This window comes from Lactuca sativa, chromosome 6, assembly GCF_002870075.4.
Source record: "Lactuca sativa cultivar Salinas chromosome 6, Lsat_Salinas_v11, whole genome shotgun sequence".
Lineage (NCBI taxonomy): Eukaryota > Viridiplantae > Streptophyta > Magnoliopsida > Asterales > Asteraceae > Lactuca > Lactuca sativa.
In genome coordinates, this window is record NC_056628.2 from 102,648,020 (window position 1) to 102,655,451 (window position 7,432).

General features: G+C 34.2%; 1 long non-coding RNA gene across 7 annotated transcripts; it reads left to right on the forward strand.

Moving 5' to 3' along the window:
- Positions 1-544: 544 nt before the first annotated feature.
- Positions 545-7,114, forward strand: LOC111908176 (uncharacterized). 7 transcript variants are annotated; one of them, XR_006184375.2, is made up of 12 exons: positions 545-1,601; positions 1,841-2,264; positions 2,339-2,612; positions 4,397-4,430; positions 4,533-4,641; positions 4,727-4,831; positions 5,022-5,079; positions 5,146-5,377; positions 5,515-5,844; positions 5,921-6,009; positions 6,696-6,803; positions 6,874-7,114. It is a non-coding gene; the product is annotated as an uncharacterized LOC111908176 (long non-coding RNA). The 7 variants fall into 7 exon arrangements; XR_006184376.2 differs by having other exon boundaries at positions 5,751-5,844; XR_002855790.3 differs by having other exon boundaries at positions 5,813-5,844.
- The last annotated feature ends 318 nt before the right edge of the window (positions 7,115-7,432 follow it).

The window sequence follows — 7,432 nt, forward strand, 5'->3', positions numbered from 1 at the left end:
TGTAGAGTCGAAATATCTTGTAATACGTCGAAGTCTATGTAATAGATAGTTTCGTATGTTTCCTTATGTATTTGCTAAGGCGTCTTTTTTGACGAAGCTTCATGTCTAGCCTTAGTATTTTTTGTACTTTTAGCCTCCTATAAATAGGAGCTGAACATAGAGTTGATAGTAGAGTTTTCCCATCATTTACTATCAGTTTTGTACTCTTGTGTCTCTGAAAGTGATATGAGCTAAACCAGACCTTATGTACTTCATGTTTTCATCTTATATCTTTTACTCTGATTTGATTCTAATACTCGATTACACTACTAGAAAACAGACCTTTAACGACGTGCAAACAATGACACGCAGTGATTTATGATACGCAAAAGTGGGCGCTCTAAAAATAATGTTATTTCTTCTAAATCTTGAAGGATAGCAGACACGCATTTATGCGTGCCCTGAAATTAGTGTCAGAAAAGAAAAAAAAGGAAATACGGAGGGCACCTATCATAAAAAGCGTGTCGTGTAAAGGTGTCACTTTATATTTTTTTAAGAAGGCGCGTTCTCAGTATTTTTTTGGGAAATGAAATCCCAAAAAAATTAAACCCCCCGCCTGATACTCCTTCATCTCCTTCTAAAATCCTCTGCTAAGAACCCTAAATCATTCGTAACCATTTTCCATTCCCAAAAAATTAAACATCCCGCCTACTACGACTCCCAAATCACCCTAAATCATAAATCCTTAAATATTAAGAACCCTAATTTGTTCTTGAGAAACGGTGCCTTAGATCAAAAACTGTGAATTCAAATTCGAATTAGATCAGGTTCTCTCAATCAAGAACCTCCCCATTCTATATATTCAGAAAAAGCATCAATGCATGCATATTTCACCTGCGCCGGAGTTAGCCGTTCATTATCCCATATGGTCATCGTCACAGCCTCGGGCCTTATCAACTCCTTCCGCAAGATCTTTCTCATAAATTCTATCAATCCTAACCTCTCTCAGTCAAGAAACCCTAACCTTTCTCTCTATTCACGAGCCAGTAATCGATGCCATCATATGTTTCTTTTCTCCGTTACCCTGTTTGTTTTCCCTAAAATCATGTTTGGGTTTCTTTTTACTCATATGATTTCTCCAAGGTTTTGATGCATTCATCGCTTACACATCTCTCAATTTTCTTTCTATTGGTGGATCTGCTCTTTTTTGCTCTCGATCGAGGGTTTTTTGGGCTTTCAGGTCGCAGATTTCTTTTAGGCATTCTTCAACTGTACTCATCCAGAAATTCTTTGTTAGGGTTTTTAATCGCTCTTTAATTTCAATTCTATGTCCGTTAGTTAGTTTTGGATCTATACCACAGTACACAATCATGAACATTCAGGTTCTCATGGCTCCTTTACTTTCCATCTTCGTGTTGTTAGTGTTTGTACTCCACGTTGCCTCTGAATCCACGAGAGAAGTAGTAGAACAAATCGATGGAGAAGAACTCAATGAGGAGTTGCTGTTCAGGCCACTTCCTGATCAGAAAGTTCTTTTTCATTTTCACTTCGAGAGTAGGGTTCCTCCGACAAATTCTTATAGACATCACCACTGGCTTTTTTCCAAAGCTATCTATCAGCTGGTATGATTACAATAGTTCGTTAATTACTTTACTCGATTATATTCATTTTTCTATCAAGGCATTTTATTGAATCCTTAGGTTTAACAGTACCAAAGGATTTCTAATTGTTGCTCTGGTCCATCCTAATTGAGTTTAGGGTTTAATGATTCATTGATTAGGATGATTTGTGAAGTTACATTATATTGTTGTATTAATTTTTTATATAGATTTCAACCAATCGTATTTGTGGTCTTAATTAGGATTTGTGGTCTCATGATTCAAACAATCCATGTGCCTCTCTCAAGCCTGAACGATGAGAGCACTAGTGGGTGCACCATTTCCAACAACTTTTAAGGTTCTGAAAGCAACCATGGCTGAATTTCCAGCTCTTAATGGTCAAAGCATTTCTTATGTTGTAATCCAGTTCCCTAATGGCACAGTCAACCCACCACACACCAATCCATGAGCTTTGGAGCTGTTGTTTGTTCTCATGGGTTCTTTAGAAGTTGGGTTTGTCGTCACTACTAATAAGCTGTTTACTCAGACTCTACAACAAGGTTACATCTTTGTGTTCCCGAAGGGACTTGTCCACTTCCAATTTAATAGTGATTCTAAGAATCCAGCTTTAGCACTCTCTACATTTGGTAGTAGTGCAAGAGCAGGGACTGTATCTGTCCTTTGCAGGTAACATTTTTTTTAAATAAATAAAAAATAAGGAGCTTGGTGGGGGTTGATGTTTGTATTGTATGCTGTTGCAGTGAAATAGGTGCTCATTTTTCAGCTTGTGGGAGACGAGGTGAATGTGGCTTGCTTTCACCCTTTCTCTGGTGGTGGTATTGTCTATGGCACGAAGGTGAATTTCAACAACAACTGCAACTAATTAAATCTTAGCAGAATCTTCAACCTGCTGCTGCTGCTAGATTGCAACCTAATTCTGCTCCGCTCATGCCATCCTTGAAATGTAACTAGACTGAGCACACGTCGCCTGATGGATATAAGTACTACAACAATAGTACAACTGGAGAAAGCAAGGTAAGTTTTATTTATTTATTTATTTTAAATTGACTGATATGTTAAAATACATACATACATACATACATACATACATACATACATACATAAATACATACTCCACCCTGTCCCTATTCCTACACTTCCATTCACCAAAACCATGGGTATAATTGGAAGATACCATGTAGGCTCAATGGATTGTCCATCTTCACTCAATTAGTTGAGAAGAAGCTCATCTGCCTTGTTAAAAAGATGAGGTGTGATGGGTGTCAGCTTAGTGTAAATATATCTTCCACTCGCATGATCTTTTCCACCCTGTAAAACAAAGATTTTTAAATATGAAAATAAAGAAAAAGGAACAATATTTTATATTTTTATATTTTATATTTTATTTAACTTACCATCTGACGTGTACCAAATTGGCCACTGGGGTAAAGGAGGTTGATGTTATTGCTGCCAACAAAGTTATGAGCCATGCCAATGACGGTCCCCACAAGACTTGCTTCACCATGGTGATATGCTGAGTGTTCAGAGACATATCCACTGAATTGGGCGACTTTTACTTCTTGGAAAATGGGTTTCTTGAAAGCACAAAAAAGAATCCTTCTTTGAACCGGTTTTAACCCATCCACCATTGATGGGATTGATCTTTGAAGATCAGCCATTGAGAACAAGATAAGCTCCTTGTTGATGAAATCACGATATGGGATATGTTTCTCATTTGAATCAAAATATGTCCCAGCCTGTATCAAAAAAGTAAATAAATTATCATTACTAAATGGGGTAAATGCTTCAAAGAAACTGTAATTAAACACAAAAACTTCACAAGAAACAATTTTTTATGATTACTAATAAGACTAAATCAAGATGCCATGCTTTGAAAGATCTAGTAAATTTTAGAGTTTGTGCATGAAAATTATTCCCTTTTTTGTATATGGTTAGAAAAAGCTATACTTTGATAGATTTTCAAAGCATAATCCCATAATAGGGAGAAATGAATGTACAATTTGCAATATAAACAAAGTGATAAAAAGTATATTTATATTTAAAAGCTGCAAAAGATACAAACCTGAAGTGCTCTAAGCCATGTCTTTCTAGCTTCAATCTTCTTCTTACTAAAAGCCAACTCTGTAGCTTCACCATGTTCATCATCAGCCCAAACAAAATCCTTCTTATGCTTATCCAGATCAACAAAATACTCAGCTCCTTCTTTACCATTACTTGTTCCCAACCCATAAATGTAACAAATTATTAGCCAACAGTTTGTTTTTTCCTAACTTAAGCATTATAGTATTGAAAAAGAAAACAAAGAGACAAACCTTATAGTATTTTATTTTGAAATTCTTCACTCTGCACCCTAGACTTTCCTTCCATGCCTCATACTCAGGCATATTATAAAAGGAAATAACATTGTTACTATTCTTTTGAGTAGCCTTAACAATTAGAGTGATGAACTCTATTACAAACTCAGTGACTTTTAGTAAAGATGGCCAAAATGAGTGCAAGAAGTTGATCAACAGTCCTTTGATATGTGATCCATCATGATCCTACAAAAAAATGAATCTTTTCAATAAAATGGCATTTCTTGAATTTCCAACATGTTTTATGTAAAGAATTTGGAAAATTACCTGATCAGCCATTATCATCAAGTGACCATAAAGATTTGACATTGTCATACTCTTTACCATGTTGGAGTCCAAGAATCTTCTTAATGTTCTGAATTTCAGCATTTTCTTGCAATCCATCACAGATAGAGCCTCAAATTTCTTATATTAATCATGATCTTACTTGTTGTTTCCTTTCAGTAACAGATATGTAGGGCAGACAACACTCCAGCAGGTTTGACTATATTCTTATAAGTTGTGACATTCACATTCCCATAGTGATCTTGATAAAGTTGCTTCTATTTCCATGCTAAGTTGGTTTTTATTTGTAATATAGGAGGTCCAAAGTCTTGCAAAGAAGGTTGTAGAAACTGTGGTGTTGGTAATTGATGATGAAGGGACTGAGTATCTGATATAAGAACTTCTCAAGTTGCTTCTATTTCCATGTTAAGTTGGCTTTTATTTATCTTACTGTTTATTATCATTTTTTTATATAAAACTTCATCTTATATTATATATAATACATTACAGGCTGCTTGGGAAGCACTGTCTAGAGTTGTTGGTTCAGTCCCGAAAGAAAAATGAATTTTAAAAATTTAAAGGAAGAACAATGAATTTTGGACTAAATAAAATCGGGTTAGTTCTAACTTCTATTTATAACTCTACTCCATACATAATTTAATTATAGTTTTCGTCTACTGTACAAAAAACAAATAAGATTATAAATAATAAAATGTATATTGTTTTTAGAAAATAGAATAAAAATTTGGAAAAAAAGACAGCATGTCATTTCTCAACTTACAATTTGTAATATTGTTTTGTATAGAACGTTGTGGAGAAAAGAAATGCTAAGGATGCATCTGGGAACATTGTACTTGGAGAATGTGAGTGTTTATTTTTCTTTTTCTGTTTGGTGAAAATCATCAAATGACAATCTCATTATATCTTAGGATCTTATCAGTTAATGAACTTGATCGTGGGTTTGATCAAGCACAGGTTTACATTTCTACCCCTGCTTTTATCTTTAATCTTTTTTGTTATATAATTGTATTTCCCCCTTTTTTTATCAAGTTAATTTGGTGGTTAATTATGATCTTCCTATAAGACATGATCATCAATCTCAACCTGACCATGAAGTGTACTTGCATTGAATTGGAAGAGCAGGGTGATTTGGGCGTAAAGGTAATTGTTTTTTAATATATTTTTTTGGAAAGAGGATTATCCCATAACGGGTGTAGTCCGGGCCAGCTTTGAAGCTACATGGCCACAAGAGTGTTGTAATGAATGACTATATAAATACTTTATAATGTATGTGATAGGAGCTATATTCAAATTGTTATCTGGTGAAAGGTACAGCATGATCATGGAAAGAATTGAGACACATTTCAACCATTTAATGGTTTTTGTGTTGTTTGGGTGGGATTTATATTTGTTGCAAAAGTTGGGAGCTATAAAAAGAGTCAATTATGCTTCCTTTCTATCAAAAGCTAAAAATCAGAATTTATCATTTAAAAGGAAACTAAACAATTTCATTGATTTATATTCTAATTTAAAGGTTGAGTTGTGTTTTGTTGCAACATTATCAAGTGGAGTTGCTCAAACTCAGGTCCTTTTCAGGTCTCAAATCAACAACTTGGAAAGCACTAAAGGTTTGACTTTTTTTTATTATTCCGAATAGCTTTTATTAATCCTTGTAATTATACTTTTATCTTTTTTTCCTATCAGATGTGCATCCTCAGTTCAGTCCTTGATAAGTGCCTAAGGCTGCTTGGTTTTGAGTCAGCAACACCTTGTGATACCTCTTGCAAACTCAGGTATGTAGCTTTATACCCTACTCTTGTTTTCTAGTATTAGAAGATCATATGTCTTGATTTCATGCATAACAATAGAGAGATAATGCAACATCTTTAATAGAGCTATGTAGCATTATAATCCTTTAAATGTGATGGAAACATATGAGGCGCAGTGGATAAGAAAAGAAAACTCTTAATCCTAATGATGTCTATTGAAGTAATAGTGAAATTCATTTGATACCAAATACTCTTAGATCACTGAACTACATAAACCCTCAAATATTTATGAAAATGGAGCTTTTATGCATTGCAAATAATCATGTGAAGCCAAATTGCTACTAGGTAGTTTAAGCCAAAACACAACTGAGGTGTGATCAACAACAATTCATCCTAGTTGAACTGTTGAAGAATCAAAAACTAATGACAACAATTCGTATGATGTTGGTGCATGAACTTGATCATGTTGTGGAAGAGCTTGAAAATATTGCTAAAGTGAATCTCCTTTAACACCGATCCTTTATTTCACTAATTGAATAGGTTTATTTATTGTTACATCGTAGAAAATTTGTTATGCTGGAGTTCCATAGATAGCACATTTGACTAGTGTCAAATTGTTCTTGCATATGCTACAACTTAAATGGGATCTTACTTAACTTACCAATGTTTTAAATTTACTTAACTTACCAATAATTTTATATTTATGATAGATTGGTCCTTTCAAATGTTAGCAAGGTGGGTTATGCCTTTCAAGATCTATTGGAGATAAAGAAGTTGGGGAGTTCATTATGCCAGTTCCTCGTGTCAAACAAGTGAAGGTTAGTTTAGTAATTAAACTCAATTTATTCCTCTTTTTATTAAAAACTTTTATTTATTCATGATCTTCAGCTATCTTCTACTTGTGGGCGGCTTGTAATTTCAAGTGATGGAGCCTGGGATGCTCTTTCCACTGAATCAGCTCTGGAATGCAGTCACTGATTGGCTCTGGAATTAGCAGCAGCACAAATTGTCAAAGTACGGAAACAAAAAATGTCAAATTTGTAAAAAAATATTATGCAATGGATTTTATTTTTTGTATATGATATTTTGTATGACATTAAATTTTATGAAATGGATTATATTTTTTGTATATGATATTTTATTTTCTATTATGAGGCATTAAATGCAAATTTAATTTGAAAATTAGTAAATCTATAAAAGATATATTTTTTTAAACATTTAAAATTATGATACGCAAAAATGTGTGTCATCTTCATTTATGACATGGTCTTTCTTGACAGGGGCTTTCTTGATACACATTGTGTGTCGTTAACACGCGCGTCGTAAGGTTACGACACGCGAATGCGTGTCGTCTTTTGTTATGACAGGGCCTTCCTTGATACGCATTGCATGTCGTAAACGCGCATCGTAACTGCGCATCGTAAATGAACGTCGTAAATGCGCGTCG